The sequence below is a fragment of the Ictalurus furcatus genome, chromosome 7 (assembly GCF_023375685.1).
Source record: "Ictalurus furcatus strain D&B chromosome 7, Billie_1.0, whole genome shotgun sequence".
NCBI classification, from domain to species: domain Eukaryota; kingdom Metazoa; phylum Chordata; class Actinopteri; order Siluriformes; family Ictaluridae; genus Ictalurus; species Ictalurus furcatus.
In genome coordinates, this window is record NC_071261.1 from 23,458,707 (window position 1) to 23,478,935 (window position 20,229).

Here is a 20,229-nt window from a genome sequence, read left to right on the forward strand (position 1 = left end):
GCCGTTACGATTACTATAAAACGTATGTGTCACAGTGTTGTTGTTGATTACATAAAAAAAAATTGTAGTAAAAGCCAGGAAAGTAGGTGACCATGTTTGCTTCCACTTTTGAGCACCAAAATGTGACAAGTTACATTCCAACTAAAGGTCGTAACCTCTGACTAGGGAAACCCCCCCCCAAAAAAATGCCACCTAAATTTGGAATTCCTACTCTGGAACTTCGGATTGTCTCCTCAACTGTGAGTTCAGCAAGTGACATCAAATAAACTTGGCTGCACACAGCATCAACAGTAGAAGAAGAAGAAGAAAACAGCATAGTGTATCTATAGGCCTGGTCACACCTGGCATGAACAACCATCGCAAGTGAAACGATCTCAAGCGCACAGCCGAAACTCATCGCCGTTTACACCTGGCATTATAAATGCATCTTCAGTGACTACTTGTGATCGGATTTCATCGTTTCCGGTGAAGAAAGGCTGTCACTCTTCCGCTGCATTTATTTTCAGCCAGAAATGTCCTGTGAATCATACCTCATGCACCTCGACAGGCTGTTTCAAATGTTTGTTTTTTTTTAAATAGCGTTGTTTGCTAATGATACTTATAAATGAATGAGAGATGAGATGATGAAAGAAGCTATGAAAAGCAGATGCTTTTGCCTCTGTTATTATAGCATCACCTTTATCCATAAGTCTAGCGGTGGAGAACTAGAACTCTACTATAAATGTTATATACAGTCATGTAAAAAAAAATTAATAAATAAGTACACCCCATGGAAACTGTTGGCTTTTTATTTATTTATTTTTTACATGTTTGGTCAAGCAAACATTTGATCATCTTTGAAACAGTGCCTATCAATAAAGTTGAAATACTTGAACAAAACCACAAGGATAATTAGCTTTTCAATCATTTATTCAACAGAAACATCAATATACTGTATGTGATATTCTTCTGTGGACAAAAGTAAGTACACCCTTGGCCTCAGAAGCTAGAATTGCCCTCTTTAGCAGAAATAACTTCTTGTAGGTGTTTTGCATAACTGTCCACCAGACTTGCTGGAATTTTTTCTTCTTTTTGAGCCATTCCTTGGTGGATTTGCTAGTGTGGTTAGGATCATTATCCTGGTGAAAGGTCCACTTTTGGTTCAACTTCAACTTTCGGACAGATGGCCTCACATTATCTTCAAGCAGTCTTTGATATGATGCAGAATTCGTAGTTGAATCAGTGAATGCAAGCTGTCCAGTCCCTGAGGAAGCGAAGCAACCCCAAACCATAACATTTCCACTACCATGCTTCACAGTTGGTATGAGGTGCTTCTCCTGAAAAGCTGTCTTTGGTCTGTGCCAAACATGTCTGCTGTTACTGTGGCCAAACAACTCTTTCATTCGTCTGTCCAGGGCACATTAATCCAAAAGACCTGTACTTTTCCTATATGCTTATTGGCAAACTGTAGTCTTGCAAAGGCTTTTTCCTGCAGGTCCAATTTGTGCAATCTCTTTCAGATTGTAGAAGCATGCACTTTGAAATGCACTCAGACACTGCTCTTGGCAGTCGTTTGAAATGTGCGCCATTTGATTATTTTGATTACAAAGGAAAGATGTATTTCAAATAATTTGGAGATCTTTTTAAATCCCTAGCCAAATATAGGAATCCACAACCTGTTTTCTGAAGGCCTTACAGAATAATTTAGATCTTGAAACAATGACACCACACACCTCAATAGTAAAGTGAACGCCAGACACTAGATATGAGAGGGGTATAAATAAGACAGGTTCCACCTGCACTCCCTAAGCAGGTTCTACTCACTGGCACCCAATCATGAACACCCGATTCTAATTTTATTGATTTGAAGGTGTAATAAATGTAGGGGTATACTTACTTTTTCCTTGTGACTGATCTGTTTTTTGTTCATTTAAATTGTGAAAATTACTACAAAATGTCCATTTTATATCATTTGATAGAGTGTATCGCCTTTATTAATAGGAATTGTTTCAAAGAGGATCAAATGTTTGCTTGTTCAAATATGTCAAAAAACCCAACAATTTCCAGGGGGTGTACTTATTTTTTCCACTTGACTGTATGTCTATTTTCAAACAGTCTGGAACTGATTACATATTTCCAGCTAGGTCAATGATACAGTCGATTAGTTGGTCTATTGTTGGTGTCTGGGACACATCGAGACGCTGATGTCAGTCTTGATAAGGGCGTCTGCCAAATGCTGTAAGGAGGAAAATATACATCACCAATCACTGGCAAGCTTGACGTAATCCGAGCTCCGACTTCCCACTTCCAAGGTAAGTTGAATGCAGCATAAACACAGGTAAGAACTAAAGTTGTGCGTGTAGTCGTTTTGGCCCAACAACACAGCCATGCAGCTGGACTGGTCCGATGTATTCACTGGAGGCAGTCATTTAGATTTACTGCCAATACCTCATTTGCATAGAATAATTTAAAAAAAAAAAGTAAATTCAAATGTTACTTCTTGTTCTGTCTGTGTCGCTGAAATTGTGTCCCATGCCCTGACATATCAAATGTACAATCCACTGTTACTTGTTAATGTGAACACGGTGTTCCATCACAAGAGACACAATTAAACACAGGCTAGTATGTGTTACTGTGTGTTAGTGTATATAGTGTATGCACTCTCCTTTTACACTGGCTTTTCAAACCTTTTCCACACTGAAACGTCTGAACACGCCTACATCCCTATACCGCGCATGCGTAAAAACGTAAAGAGCTTCGGTTTGCGTCATTTCAAAATGCAATCTGAAGGTTGTACAAATTGACATTCATTTTTAACAAGGTTATCAAACTGGACAGCAGGCACAGCAACTGCAGTGCAACAGCGTCCACCATCTTGATTGTTTTGAGCTGAAAGTCATCGTCTCCGTTTTCTCGGTCCACACGACAACGCAAAAATGGCGTTTTCAAATTCATCCACTGGAGTAGGGCTGCAACTAACGATTATTTTCGTAATCGATTAGTTGGCCGATTATTTAATCGATTAATCGAACGAGGGAGCAAACTTCTGGTACAATTTTTTTTTTTGTTTATTTAAAATAAATTCCACAAACTGAGTGCTATAAATATAAACTGTTTGTCTGATTATATAAAAAGAAAAGAATATGAAAAGAACCCACTACACACACCAGAATATATATTATTCATTTAGGACTGTAGTTTAATTCTTCGCTTTTTGTGCATCCATAAAAACAATGCATAAATACTTATATACACACACACACACACACACACACACACATACATATATATATATATATATATATATACTAATATATAAGTTTATATTTTATAATAGTATTTATGCATTACTTATTATAAAAGGTAACGTTGACATAAACAGTAAACTGAAGAAAGTCACTGTCGGGGACTCTGGGTATTAGGCTAAAGCTAGTGGCGTCACATTACGTGCGTATGACATCATGCGCCGTCGACTAGGAAGCGGCATATACTTCCAGTTAGTAAAAAAAACCCGCCATTTGAGATATTACCTTTCTAAAATCCGCACACTAGACGGTAGAGTACATAATGCATAGTGTAAGTGTACAGTACTTCATTTGGGACACGACTTCAGTATTTACTCTCCGAAGCATGTTTTCAGAACAGAAGTAACGTAGTGAGTAAACGCACCCCGTGCCGCGTGCAGACCGACCGACTATCCAGATTAATTTAGATGTAGACTACGTGGTCAAATGTAAAACGTGTAAACGCTTCTGTGACTGTTTTCACTTTTAGGCCGTTCACGAAGAAATTCCCATGTGTCATTAATAACAGTTCAGCTCTGGTGGAAACACAGAGCAGGTCTAAACAAGGTCCTCTAAATAAATACCAGCATTGTGAACAAAATGAGGGGGTTACAAGAGAAACAGTATGTGCAGAAAGTGTATGATGGAATGAGTGTCAGTGGGTGCAGGAGGCTTGGTGCCGTTTCATTACAGTATATCAAGAAACTTCAAAGGGACTATTGTAGCCAATGATAAGCTAACAAAGTGATAATCTCTCTCTCTCACACATACACACACATTTCTCATCAGCTCTTCTCCACCCAGGTGGGCAGAAGTATAGAAACCAAGAGGGATGAAAAAGTGCTAGAAAACTATATAGCAGACGTAAGGACAGGAAGCACACTCTTTCCTCTTCTCCATTGGAAATAAATTCCTCTCGCTCTACACCTCTCTCCATGCCTGCTTTTCCTTTATCTCTCAGTTCTGATTAATTGCCAATTAAATGTTTAACAAGCTACAGCTGTGCGCAATTAATTCTGGAAAACGGCGTCTCTTTAAGAACCCTTGGCTTCATACAGTGTCTTTTAGCGGAGGCTCGCAGCTGAGCATAAATTCCACAGACATGTTTTTTTTTTTTTTTTTTTTTTAACGTGACTGAAATGTCACCGTAACTTCAGAATCATTTCACCACACGATCACATTGTCGTCTCACAACAATAACAACAGTCATCTCTACGCATCATCCAGTGACGTTTACTCTGAATGTATTACATTACCAAATCTGACAGTCTTTTTTGTGCTAGGAGTGCCGCAACTTAAAATCGGAGCACACCGGCACGGGTTTTCGCTCCAAAAGACCATTTTGAGCAGCGACATCACCAGTGCGCATTACAGTGGAATAGACCAAAAAGTCCACCATCCATCAGGGTTTCCGCAACTGCCACTGCCGGCAAGCAGTTCCTGACTACACCGGTGATAATACTATTAAATAGTTGTGTGTGTGTGGGTGTGTGTGTAGGGTGTGTGTGTAGGGTGTGTGTGTAGGGTGTGTGTGTGGCAGTTTCTCAATTATTAAAATCTGATACCTCAACCCATCTGTTTTGTGTGTAGAAGAGGAGCAATAACGTCTAAACAAATGTGTTTGTGTGTGTGTGTTATATCAAGTATCACTCTGCTCATTTCCTTCATCCAACTTGTTTGTGAGTGCATCGATAATCTATTAATGCACTGATATGCTCTCAAGAAAACACCCACCAACCCACACCCAGGTCTCCTCTTACCTACCAATGGTCTGTTCTCTTCTTCCTGTATGGGAGTGGTTCCTTCCTGGCCCTGCAATTACAGGATACACAATCTGTTAACAAACACATGAAAACCATCAGGCCAGAAAGAGCCACTAAGCCAAACACACACACACACACACACACACACACACACACACACACACACACACAGCCTGTGAAGGTTATGTGCAGAGTGGTCGTTAACTACAGTCAGTCACAGTCATAAGGAGCACTTCCATTCTCCTTATGATTACAGCTGAGTGTGTGTGCAGACAACCAGAGGCCCTGAACCCTGTACTTACACACACACACACACACACACACACACACACACACACACACACACACACTAGGGCAAGCTCAGACACAGTTATATTATCGGTAGTTACATATAAATGAGAAGAGTCAGCACAATTCCATACAGTGGAGATTTGTGAGCCCTTAAGAATTTTGTACTCATTCAGCCACAAAAGCATTAGCGAGTTCAGGCACTGATGTCAGGTGAGGAGACCTGGGGTGCAGACTGTGCATTCATCCCAAAGGTGTTCAGTGGGGTTGAGATCAGGGCTCTGTGCAGGATACTTCAGTTCTTCCACTCCATATTTGGCAAACCATGTCTTCATGGAGCTCGCTTTGTGCACAGGGGCATTGTCATGCTGGAACAGGTCTGGGCCTCTTAGTTCCAGTGAAGGGATAGTGTAATGCTGCAGCATACAAACACATTCTAGACAATTGTGTGCTTCCAACTTTGTGGCAACAGTTTGTGGAAGAATCACATATGGGTGTGATGGTCATGTGTCCACAAACTTTTGGCCATATAGTGTATCTTGCCTGATTGCTGCTCACAAAAGACAAACATGAAGCAATGGTGTTTTTTTTTTCCGTACTTTGTAGCTCAGACGCATAGAGAGCAAAAAATGCAGAGTTCTGACGTCCTACTTCGGCTCAGCATGGGTAACATTAATCCCATAGCTCCAACATTAAACACCAAACATGTGCTGGATTATTGACTACATTTGGGAAAATACCACAAGTTTCATTTTTGCCTCAATTATTTGATATGAACTGACTTGGCGCTTCTGGAATAGGAAAAATACATCCACCAACCCTCACACCAAGAACACTACATACTACAGAACTGGAATCATGAGCATGTGTGTGTGTGTGTGTGTGTGTGTGTGTGTGTGTGTGTGTGTGGTGTGAGTGACCCTGCTCATGAGGTGAAAAACCAGGAGTCAAACCACTTCCTGTTTAGACTAGAGGGACATAGTAGGGGGGTGAAATTATGGCATAATGACATGACCATGGCTGTATGTTGCTTCAGTTAACATAATCTCTAGAACCCAGAACTCTCCCTTTCACTCTCTGTCTCACACACACAGAGTTATCGTGGTGATGTTTCACACAGTGTGGGTACTGGTGCCCTGCATGTGTTCATGAACAGAGAGAGGAATTTGGCTGCTGTTTTTCAAACCCCCCCTCTCTCTCTGCTCAGCCTGGAGAATGTACACATGCATACTGCACAGCTGGCCAAACACACTCACTCGCGCGCGCACACACACTTACACTCATGCTCACACACACTCATATTCTCACACACACACACACACACACACACACACACACACACACACAGAGACTTGCATGACTGTGTATAAGCATGCACCCACACACACACACTTGCATGACCATGTAGAAGCATGCACACACACACGGACATACATATACACTACTGTTTGGTTTCCTCCACTCCAAAAGGTTTGTTTAGAAATGCGTCTCATTTGCTTGGTGTCTGAAAGTAAAGCCCTCACCCCTATTTTGGCTGCATGATGGTTTGCTCCACCATGTGGAATGTGCAGCAGGAACAGCTTGCATTTAACAAGAGGGTGGAGCAATCCACGGCAGGGCTGGAGAGTTTATCCGGAGCACAGGGCAGGGTTGGGGTGAATGGGTTTATGGGATATTTTTAGCCTTGCCATTTCTGCTCCCTACATGAAAAAAAAAAAACTGTCACGGCTAGAAGCACAAAGCGTACACACATACAGTCATGTTTACATGTCGGTCTCTCTCTATCTATCCATCATGCCTGCTCTTTCTCCTTACCACTCTCTCTCCAGGTGATGAGGGTAATGAAAATTCCCACCAATTCACACTAGCACACTTAATCAGAGAACAACCTTCTGGATCTTCTAAACACTTTAATGTCTGAGTGCACTGGATCACTGGTGTGTGTGTGTGTGTGTGTGTGTGTGTGTGGGGGGGGGGGGGTTCCTACATCAAAGAGGCTGGATAAAAAAAAAAAACAACCCAGAAACAGCCTGTCCAAAAGCCTGTTTGATATTGGTGAACATATAGACCTCACTCTACAGAACATGGGAGCGAGCCAAAAATAGTTTTAAACTTCAGGAACAGTAAAGGAAAAGTAAATTCCTCATATTTAAAAAAAAAAAAAAAGTTTTTGAAGTTCCATGTTGAATCTCATACACAAATACACACAGCACACCCAGGTCATGCTTACCGTAATTCCATGAACTCATCAGTCATGACCATGTGTATAATATCATCATAACCAGCTGTTGTTGTTTCTGTTATTACCACTCTAAAGCTGTATATGTTGTCTGAGTGTGATAACATTACAACACATTTCTGATGGACAGAGGCAAAAGACAGGATGTTAAATATGGTATGTGGTGTTTTTTTCTAACCACAGTTTCTGTGTGTTTTTCCCCCTCGCTTATGAATGCCTGTGCGGCCGCGCACATTTCACATTCGCTTTCGAATTAGCGGCAATTCGGGGGCGGCAATTGCTTGAATGGTGGAATCAATATTATTCGTAATGAAAAACACAACAACATCAAAAAGTACAATGACAAACTCGATTATAGTAAACATAGAACTTTTGAAACCAACTCTTCCGCCATGGTCTTGTCAGTCAGTTCACCTCACTCTCACTCGTGCTAAATGATATCTGACGCCTGCTGGTCTGTGCTGCGACTCTGACTCGTTCGGCTCATGCTGAACTGAGCAGACGCGTTCGGTTTTTAATTATAGCGTCCGTTCTCTAACTGAACTAAATGATTTTATTTACTATAAAACGGCGGTGGGGGCGGTGCCACGGTGGGCAGGTGATGTAATCGGTGTGCTGCCGAACACCGTGTAACGCCGGGAACACCGGCTAACACAGCAAGCCTAGCACATGTCAATGCTCTGTCAAATGTGTCCTAATGCTGTCTTTCAAACAGGACAATCTGTAACTTTGGAAGACAAATGCTAGCCAAAAAATGCATTAATAGGCATCCACCTCTCAAATAGCATACCGTGCCCACAATAACAATGTTGTGCATGTTGTACATAATTTTAACCATCATTCTGGTTATAACGTCACATTCCTAATACACAAACACGCTACAAAGCTCTCTGGGAAATCTCCACTTCTACTTGGTCTCGTTTGGACATGATGCAAAATATTAGATTGTGTGTGTCCTGGTTACATATTTACTCTGCAAACACTTTAGGCCTGGTTGCCAGGACACCTGCTCGGGGCACGTGCTGAAGCGTGACAGGATGGGACGACCTTTTTGACCTCAGCAGTAGCCGGGCTTTTCATGTCTGAGCCGCTTCTCTCTAATGCTTGGCCTTTACCCTCCGACCTTGGAACAAGCCTGTGAAGAAGCTGTGTGTGTATATGTGTGTGTGTGTGTGTGTGTGTGTGTGTGTGTATATATACATACATACATACATATACTTATATATATATATATAAGTATATGTATATACACACACACACACACACACACACACACACACACACGTGTGTGTGTGTTTAGGTGTGCTGATGAAAGCTAAAATAAAATGCACACAGGAATCAAATAAAAGCAACTGCATTTGAATTTTATGTACAGTACCGTGCAAAAGTTTTAGGCACATGCAAAGAAATGCTGTAGAACAACAATGTCCTCAAAATACTGAAATTAAATGTTTCTATATTTAAAAAAAAAATACCAGGAAGAGCAGTAAACAGCAGCAAATCCCACACAGGCTTCTCAGTTCCAGTGTGCAAGTGCACTGAAAACACTCGTGGATACATTCCTGTAACACACACACACTTGTGTCAGTCCTAAAGAGTGTAAACACTGCCGCATCTGGATCTGACCCACAGACCCTATTAAACGCTCTTAATCAGCTGAGTCAGCCAGAAACAACCCCTACACACACTCTCATTCTCACACACACTCACACACACACACTCATTCTCACACACACTCGCACACATCTGAATCCACTAAAGGTTTAAATACACAGAGAGGTGGACAGGCACGTGTACGTGCAAGCATCTGGAATCTCTTAACAAAGACACAAAGAGTTACTATATGTGGAAGATGAATATGGCATTTTGTGTGTGTGTGTGTGTGTGTGTGTGTGTGTGTGTGTGTGTGTGTAGGGCTCTTATGGCTGACTGTTTTGCTAACTTGTGGGTGTGGGGTCACCTGACAAGGCAATAATGATAGAAAGAAAGAGGGGTGAGAGAGTGAACAGTCTCGGAGATATATACAAACACAAACCACATGCAGCTGCTCCGTCTCTGCCAAAGTGCATGATTGTGCCCAAAATCCCTCCCTCCCTCCCTCAGCGGAGGCTTTTTCTTACCATGTACACAGTTTATGTTTGAGTGTGTATATTTACAGCTGTTGTTTAGTAATCTTCATTAGAGCTCAAGCTCCCTAACACATATTTTGGTACATATATAACACCCCGAGAGGACACACAGCTGCCAGGAGATTTCAAAACCAGAGCAGCGTTATACTTTAATACTGCTCATACTTTTATACGTATGAAATGTCGTGCATTTTTACTGCATGCCATACGACTGGAACGTCTATTTCAGCCTTCAGACATGATCTCTACAGCGGACACTGGAGCTCAAACACATACAACTGCACAGAGAGGTGATGAAGGATCAAGGGAGGAAGGAAGTGTATAATCCAAAAGCACACACCTAAAATCAAACACATCTCCACAGCTAAAACAGTGGCGCCTCTATCCTGCGTCCTATTGGCTGAGAGGGCTGCAAGCTCCTCCCACTACAGACACCTATGGCTGTGATGGCGTCAGGGTGTCTAATCCACTCCCCTGCGTAATGTTCTGGAGAGACGGAGAGATTATTATATTGTCTTCCTTCATCTGTGGCTACACTGTTAAACACGTCAGTGTGCTTTTAAACACTTAAGACAAACGCTCGTGCTCTTATTTCTTTATTTTTAATATTTGTAACCTGTGATTTAGGCAATACAAGTGCACATTTGATCAGTTGCCAGGAAAGCCTGGTCAAATGAATTCATTTCAACGGAATTTAAAACGTCGTGTTTTATTATCCTTTGACATTCAAATACTTTTCGTACCACACGTTGGCAACTCAAATAGATTGGTTTTGTCATGCTAATGAAGTAGCCTGATAATGAAATTGAAACTTTCATTGAAACTAAAGAAGAAGGTTGAAAAAAACAAGAGACAGCAACAAAATGGTGTAGGATGTGATGTGCTTGTGGTTTTCCCCCCTTTAATCAGCTCGTGTGTTTCAATAATATAAGCATTAGTTCCCCTTATGTTCTGCCACACACACACACACACACACAATCGCTCAACTAAGGGCTCGCTGTCCTTTGTAGTTCTTAAATATATATACACCAGGTATCTCCATGATCTCTTTCTCTTGCTCACACACACTAACACATAAATCTGTTTTCATAAAGAACTTGGCTCTATATCTGTCGTATCTCTTAAGAAACTTTTGCACAGTGCTGTCAGCAGGAACAGCTGCTATTGTCTGCTCTGGTGTTGGGGCACAGCCATGCAGACTGCATTTTGCATGCGGGGGCAGGGGTCTGTCTGGACTCGGTGGTCGTGTGGTTTCTAAAAGTCTTAACAACTAAAGGCATGCGTGAACGAGAAGAGTCTCCTCAAACAGTAATTAGTGAGGTCTCGCACATATTTTCTATATATAGCTGCCAGAGAAACAAGGCAAGGGAAGCCCACGTTCTGTGTAAGCAAAGGGCATCTAAACCTGCTGGAAGTGAAACCAGTTAATGTTCAAAGTTAGATCTATTTAAAAGATGACATTTATTCCATAGGGTTTGTTTGTACACATGTTCCTCCTTCTTAACCTTTCTCACATGACTGCCGCCAACAACAAGAAGCAGCAATGCTTATAGCAATGCCATTAATGTTATGTTCACTGCTTCTGAAGAATCTTATCAGTGGAAATCTTTCATAATGATGGTACCAAAATTCCCAACAAAGTAAGTCAAGCAAAGCTTTGTGTGCTTGATTGTAACAGTATGATAGCTGACGTAAGGAATAAAACATGCTATTATAGGAAAATAATCAACGACGGGGTGGTGCGACGCCATTACCACACCAAAGTTGATCTTTTTCCACATCCTGAAGTGTTTTGTTCATCTTCAACCTCTGCAATGCTAACAATTTCTGGATTAAAGAACAGCGGGTCATTTATTTTATTCGTTTATAGTTAGATTAACGCTGTGGAACATCTGCAAAACAAGTCCATATTATCCTTTGTGTTATAACAGCTGTAAACAGCTGTTCATTCACCACCCTCTCTCATTCCCTCGCTCTCTCTCTCGCTATCGTTTGAAGTGAATCACACACAAAAAAACAACAACTTGTCATTTCACAGAGAAAACGCAAAGCCATCTGGCCTGAAGACTTTCCCATGTCAGAGAACTTAAAGTTACAGCTTTACATCTGACCGTCACAAAGCGCTGACACTGGAGTAGGGCTGCAACGAACCATTATTCTCATAATCGATTAGTTGGCCAAATATTTAACCGATTAATCGGGGGGGAACTTTAAGTACCATTTTTTTCGTTTATTTAAAATAAAATCCACAAACTGAGTGTTACAAATATAAACTTCAGAGTAAAACTTTACACAACTGTTTGTCCAATTATTTAAGACTGAAAAGAACCCAACACACACACACACACACACACACACACACACACACACACACCAGAATATACATTATTCATTTAGGACTGTAGTTTAATTCCGTGCTTTTTGTGCATCCATAAAAATAATGCATAAATACTTATATATAATATAATCTAATATACAAGTTTATATTATATAATAGTATTTCTGCATTACTTTTTATAAAAGGTAACGTTGACAAACAGTAAACTGAAGAAAGTCATTGTCGGTGACATTTGAGATGATATTACCTTTCTAAAGTCCACACACTAGACGGCAGAGTACATAATGCATAGTGTAAGTGTACGGTACTTCATTTGGGACACGACTTTGGTATTTATTCTCCGAAGCATGTTTTCAGAAGAGAGGTAACGTAGTGAGTAAACATGCCTCGTGCCGCGCGTGGATCAACTAATCCATAATGAGATCCGTTCACAATTATTTTCGATTATTAACGATTAGTTGTTGCAGCTCTACTCTGGAGACTCTTTCCATAAATGTGAAATAAACATCTCCAGAAACCCTGCAGAAAACCATATGAACAATTACGCACAATTTTAAGTCAGTTTATATTTATAAAATTAGAATGAGGGCATTCAAATAATTATTGCTGTTGTCATTTTTTAACTAAAACATTCACATGAACCGCAGCCTATAATTCATTTCTTTCTTTCCATCATTCCCTCATTTTTGGTCTTTTTGCTCTGCTCAGCAATAGAGAAGACAATAATGCAGCTTAAATATAGAGCTACCTTAAACTGTCAAGGTTAAACTCATACAGGATTACATTCTACCAGGGCTTTGAAGTTTTTAAAATATAATTTTAGAATTTATTCATTTGACAGATATCCAAAGCGACTTACAACTGAGCTGACCAGTGGAAAGTTAAATGACCTTGCTCAAGGGCCCAACAGTGACAGCTTGGCAGTACCAGCACCAGTATGAGCAACCTTCTGAGCGCCAGTCCAGATCTGAGCAACTACTGCGTGATTAAGAACAGCAATCACATTTGTGAAAGTATGTGTCCTGAAAAAATAATGGACACCTGCCAGTCAAAAGATAGCCATAAATGATGGCTAACTTCACATACTCTCTCTCTCTCCTGTCAATGGCAGTGCCACTAGCCAATCATGGGCATCTGTGAGCTCCAGTATGCAGAAGAGGGCAGATAATGCTTTCCTCCTGGTGTTTTACGCTGCCCTGTGACGCAACATGAGCAGCAGTTGGAAAAGATGTGGCTGGCTCTCTTCATGTGTCTTGGAGGAAGCATGTGTTAGACTTCACAGGCCAAGTTGTAGCTGCAGTATGATAGGGAAGAGTTAACTAGTGGGTGGTAAATAACAAAAACAAATTATGGAGAAAATGGGGAACTAAAATCCCCCCCAAAATTTCCGCTTAAATCACTGATGCAATAAAGTCTTACGCAAAGGTGTTCCATGAAGTGTAACATGCATATGTACTCAAAAGGGAAGTGGCTGCTCAGTGGTAAAGGTAATGGGCTACTGATAAGAAGGTGAATCACAGCATGCCCAAGCTGCCACTGTTAGGCCCTTGAGCAAGACACTTCTCCCTGAACTGCTCAATTGTATCCTGTCTCAATTGTAAGTCACTTTGGATAAAAGCATCATCCAAATTAGGTAAAAATGTACTCATTGTTAGCACAGTGCTTGGCTCAATCATTAATATCAATGAAATGTTCATATTAAATCAAATCCTACAATTACCCGGGCTGCATTAATACACACTACAGCTATAACAAACTTAGTAACAGTTAGTGGAAATGGGTTACCAGATGCACGCGGCACTATTGTGCATGTGCACATGTGTGTCTTGCGTGAGTGACTTCAGCGGTTTAGACTCATTAGAGCGGCTGGTGTAACCTAATTAAAACCCTATGGAGGGACCACCCATCTCTGTTGCCACCCATGGACCTCTCACTCTATGCGGTGGTGCAGGTCTGATGCTTCTACCAATCTGGCTTACAGTAAAAGCGAGAAAACATATTAACCAAAATATGCAGCAGTTTGATACGAGGCCACACACAACGACACACACATTAAACACAGTGCCACACAGTGGCCACCACAGCTGCCATGAAGCGTGCCTGTGTGCAAGCATTCCCAAGGAACAAGAGAGGGAGGGTGTGTGTCAGCTGGAGATAGTGGGCATCAAAGGAAAATACTATCAGAGATAGTGAGAGAGAGAGAGAGAGAGAGAGAGAGAGAGAGAGAGAGAGAGAGAGAGTGCCAGCTGGGTGGAGGGAGGAGGCAAGTAAGTGAGTGAGTGAGCTGGATGGAGCCCAGCTTTGTCTACGCTGGGCCTCCAGGGAGCTGTGTGTGGCACAGGCAGGGCAGCCTGCTTATCTGGAGATGAGCCAGGCCACACGCAGGGGCTGAGTGCTCAAGAAATCCCCTGGCTGAAAAGGGGATCACCGGGCCTCAGCCCACACACACACCCACAGAGGAACTAACACATGCACACACTGCCCTCAAGCCCTAGCATAAAACAATACTAAGCTTATGTCAGTTATGCTTTGACACAAATATGTACATGCACACATACACACGACGCCTGAAAACTGACATAATATCATACTGAACTACTGCTCTGGCCTTTATACACATCCACACACTGTGTCTAATAGATTACCATTCTGAACTGCTGCTCACACTCACACACACACACACACACACACACAGAAAGAGCAAGGTTGTACTAATCAACTTTAGTATAGCATTCTCATGGAACATGTAAACTTTTTCAAATATTTGGATTATACCAAACTGATAGAAATGTGATCTGGCTATGAATAAAAACACTGACTCACTGAGCTTTTCCGAGTTACTGGATCAGACCCTTCAGCATTTCGCGACCACAGAAATGAACACAAAAATCAAGCATAACATTCAGAGGAGCCTGCAATTTTTCAAAATTACCGCAGTTTTACTGCAGATTTGGGCCAAGATGCATCATGTGACATCATCATAACGCACATTCAACCAAAGCCCTCTTCGAGTCACATGCGTCAAACATGAGTACAGCTAAAAAGGTCTCATTTACTAACGAACCGTGCAAAATAATTACGGACAATTGCAATTTCGCCAATTCAAGTAGTTTTCCACAAAAAAAAGAACAAAAGACGCAAATTTTTGAAAAAGGCCGCAGCAAAAATCAAGCATTTTGGCCGCGACAATCACAAAAACACTCGGCGAAATCCTGTACGGACTGACTGGATTGAAAACTAGTTCACAACATTCAGTGTTTATAAGCAGTTTTGTTTAAATCCATTAGTGGACTAACCCGTGATTGCTCGGTTGCACTGAAAAAGATAGATATCTGGCTTGTGAGATGAACAGATCACCAAGGTATCATCAGCAATCACCTAATGAAACAGTGAAGAAGACGGTCCAAGAACAGGACTGGGACATTTTTTGTTGTTTTGATGGCTTTGAAATGACTCAATGACTACAAGGTTAACGTATAGCCTGATCGCTTTGAGAATATCTACGTTTGCACACACAACTCACGAATATAAACGCAAACATGGATGTCTGTTACTTCATAGCTTTCAATTAGTTATTATTAGTATGATTCACCATCTGAGCTTATGCGATACAACTTTATGGACGGTAAAGATGCCTGCTTCATTTTAAATCCACTTGAGTACTTACATTTGCTGGACCTTAAAATAAATAAATAAATAAATAAATAAATCCAAATCAGAAGCACATTAAGCATTATTATCCAAAGCTCCAGCAATGACAGCATGAGGGATTGAAAGTTTAATCGACTGACAAATTTCATTTCACAGTACTACGTTTCTTAATCTCATAATAAAGTATGTTTTGTTATTACTCTGCATCTCGCTCTGTCTCAGTGCCTGAAGAAAAAAAAAAAAGGGGGCTGGCATTTCTCTTTCCATTTCTGTGTTGCCTTGACAATTCAATAAGCCATAACTCTATAGGCCACATTGCCAGGAAAGCATTGCCATTACTCTGTATGCTGTTGCTGAGGATTACATCATCACTCTGTATATTGCAGCAAAGGGAATAGGGGTCAGATAAGTGTTTATAAGTGTGTGTGTGTGTTTGTGTGGGGACTACTGCTTTGTGCACTCTCAAGTGACCTCTGTATTGAGTAGACTAACCAAAAAGAGCAAGTGACCCAATTCCCCCCAGCCCCACCCCCCTTCTCTTTCTTTACTCCCACCCCCTCTTTCTCTTGCTGTCTGTCTCTGTCAGGTGTTGGGTTACTGCAGGCTCCAGACAGAGGCAGTAATGTTGCCCTCACTTCCAGACACCAACACAGACAGACAGAGGAAAAGGGAGAGACAGAGAGGGAGGGGGAGAGAGAGAGAGAGAGAGAGGTCTCCACTCTTGGTGCTTTTCCACCAACACGGTGCAGGAACTGGTGCCTAATTTCAAACCGGTCCTGTGCTTTTCCACGTCAATAAAATCAGACGACACATTACACTGATCAAGGAACTAGATCTCGAGAGATGTGTCATTTTGTCACCATGGCAGCAACCTGGACATTCATAAGGCCACAATTAAAACAATCGATGAGAGAGTGTTTCAAAATTATTGCTGGGGAAAAAGAAGAAGAAGAAAAAAAACCCACAGCAAAATCAATACCATAACTGTGGATCAATGTTCTGTTGAAGAAACAACTGTTTTGCTGGTTGTTCCAGCAAATCAGATGGGAGAAAAAAAATTAAAAAATAAATCAAAACATGTATTTCATATCTTGCATTTAATTGTTTTCTGTATCGGTCATTATGTTGAAGGACTGGTCCACAAAATACAAAGCCAGAAATGATTACTGTTAAATAAAAGTACACAGTCTGCCATGTTTGTTATTTTTATGCCAAGTATTCGGAAACACCTACGTCTGATTACGCAATGGTTCAGCTCTCAAAATAGCAGAGACACGGGCTGTTTGGTAAAAGGTTTGCTGGTTCACTCAACCAGCACGGGTTTGTCTGCAGCAGCGGAACTGTGTTGGTGGAAAAAGGTTCGTGTGTGCTAGGAGGGTTATCTTAACTCTTGTAGAAAATAAACAAAAAGTTTTGCATGTAGTAGCTAAAATAAAATGTGAATTTGCATGCGAGCATGAGAACGGCATTTTAGAACGATTCAGGTGCACAAAGTTTATATCAATACAGCAACGTGAGTTTGTATCTGACATTTGTAATGTTCAGAGGGTAGGGTTACTACCTCACAGCTCCAGGGCCCAGGCTTCGATCCTGAACTGTGTGGAGTTCAGGGTATATTCCCACCTTGTGCTCGCTTTTCCACTGTGATAAAGTGGTTACAGAAGATGACAATGAATGATTTGTAATATCTGGGTTTTGTCAATTTTAAATGATGCCCCTACATTATTTCCCACTCAGGTTCTCGGACATAATCCCAGCCAACGGTTCCACCCTCCGCCAAAAAGATATCATCTATCACGGGGTTACTGAGTATGGTATGTTTGCTCTATAACTTTGTAGATATTGAAAAAACTGATTTTTAATTTAATACTAAATTAAAAGTCTATTTTGTTGCAAAATATGCCTATGGCAGAATTGGGCTATTAATTATGTTCACAGATCCTCTGAGCAGATTCATACTGAGCCGTGTTGCATTTCTGTAACGTTACACATCCCAGTACACAGTTAGACAGGAAGGAAGGAAGGAAGAGTTAAAGCAAAAACCTCCATCACATTTTATAATGAGTCTAGTGTCTCTCAAACCACGCGCTCACGTGTTTTCGAGTGCTTGGGTCTAACCGACAGGCGCACTGTTCCATCACTATACCACACTAACAGAGCAGCAGCTGACAGGTGTAGTATCACGCTCGATTATTTTTAACTTCGCTTACTACGTTCACGAAGGGCACTCGAGCTCGTTTGTCGATCTGGCACAATCCTTCAAGCAGAGCCAGAAGTAAAGAGACATTTCAACACTTCATATCATTCTAATTAAAACTACAGCTGTCCATCAGGCCCAGGCTAAAGAGCATCCTCTCAGCATGTCACCAGAATCCAGTATGACATCCAGTATGGAAAGATCCGAGCTAACCAAAGACGTGGAGTCATATGATATGCCAAGGAAGAGCTCAATTTCGTTGGGTATTTTTGGGAAGCCTCAATGATAAGACAACTGTGAGAATTTAACTTCAACACTTAAGTCCACACAATGCTGACACGCAGGTTTTAGGAAATGATTGGCCAAAAACAAGATAGCCAAGTTCCAATCAGACCAAATATCATCTGAAATGTGCTTTTCAAAAGATGAGCACATTCGAGGGTGCCAAGTCAGCAGGAATACATTCCAGGCTACAGTTTTATAAAACACCAATCATTCTAACCTGACAATCCTGAACGTTGTTTGTTACAAGTCAGATCCATCATGGGTGGGATTAAGCTGTCAGTTGTCAGTTTCGTGCTTATTTAGTAGAGTGTTATCAAATCTCCTGCCTGTAACACCAAATATAGCAGAGATTAAAGCCCTGGTCCTGCTTGAACAGGAAGTAAGTGTTTCACAGAAATGAGCTGAGGTGTTACCCAAGAATTATACACAAACCACACTTGCACATGCAGGTGAATTAAATGGCTTTCTGTGAAAATACACCAGGTTTACTGGAAATACAGAAATATTCCATATAAAATATGCTCATGCTACTTTATAAAAATGTAAAAAATCATATTCATTTGTGATGGAAGGGCAGATGAAACATTTCCTTCTTAATCAGTCACAACATAAGAGTAAAAGGTATGTCTGAACAAAGACACATACCTTTTTTTTTTTTTTTTTGGAGCCAGAAAGTACACCGCTAAGAATTACACTTAAAGACACCTCCTACATCCAACAAACAAGAAAGACAGAATACCAGCAGGGAGGGAGGATGCTCTACCTACACACACACACACATAAGCTTCAGCTACACTTAAACAAAGAGCCAGACACACAGCGACGAGACGCAGACGGCATCTCACAGACAAATGAAACGAGAGTGAGAGCATTGTATACTGAGATAGTAAGGGAATGTGAAAACAGAAAGATGAAGGCGAGTTAACACACACACACACACACACACACACACACACACACACACACACACACACACACACAGACTGCCTTCTGTAATTTATACTCCTTTGATCAATTTTCGATTTTGCTCAAAGTGCCAGAGACACACGAACACCCGGGCAGATGTAAAGCTACTCTCTACCAACACATCCTCGCCCTCAGTCTCTCAGTTTGTCCTCTTTTCCTTCCTTAGTGTACTCCGTGTGTGTGTGTGTGCTGTGTCTGCTCTCTGTAGTTTCCAGCTTTCTGCTCTTTCTGGGTCAGGAGCTGCAGTGTGGAGAGAAGAGCTTCAAAGCAAACCACTTATGAGTTCAAGACCTTCACAGAGCTAAGGCCAGGCTTCAGTTTCTGATAAAATGAGAGGTCTGAGTATCAGCTGATTCCCGTTACTGATGCACCACTGACATCCTCATAACGACTGAGCCGGCTCTCTCGAAGAGTTTGTTGCCAAAGTATGTAAAAATATCACAAGGTGTGATGGTGACATGATTTGAGGCAATTTCTGGTCATTAATGCACCATATATGGTGCATCCCTATTATTTATATGGTGGAAGTGAATATTAACTTTTAGTCGATAAGGAACATAAAATACCTCATAGAATACCACCTATATTACATTACATGAGGTGAAATAAAAATTTCTATGTAATCAAGCCGACACCCCATCCCTCTGAAAAAGTCACGCCTTCTTTATATCAAATCAGGAGAGGCTTCAAGGATTTCAAGGATTTGTAAACAAAACAAAGCCTACAATTCTCCTAAGTATGTTGCTGTTGTTTTTCTGCGACCTTCTGTACCAGGCTTTAAAACTAGACACACGCAGTAAACTCATTCTACTACATTCAGGCAGCCTGTCCTCACCGATTCATTCTCAGCAAAAGAAATCACCATGGCGATTGGGAAGTTCATATTTGGTAGTGTAGTATACAGGATCTAAAAACACATCTAGGGCTACAGACAGCTGCGTGACTGACAACACAACAGGCTACCAGCACACTCTGGCCCGGTTTACACTAGTGTGTTTTCGTTTTAAAACACATAATTGTTGCTACGGTTACGCTTGTCGTCTTCACTACTCCGAGACTTTCGGAAATGCCGAGGACCCCGTTTCAGTTTGAAAACTCCGGGCTTGCGTT

General features: G+C 41.2%; 1 protein-coding gene across 1 annotated transcript in view; it reads right to left on the reverse strand.

Annotated features, from left to right (window-relative positions):
- Window positions 1-20,229, reverse strand: part of kdm6ba (lysine (K)-specific demethylase 6B, a) — a 93,577-nt gene that overhangs the window by 48,843 nt on the left and 24,505 nt on the right. Inside the window, exon 3 of the mRNA XM_053629347.1 lies at window positions 5,028-5,075. The gene's annotated coding sequence lies outside the window, so the exon portion shown is untranslated. The remainder of the gene's footprint in view (window positions 1-5,027; window positions 5,076-20,229) is intronic.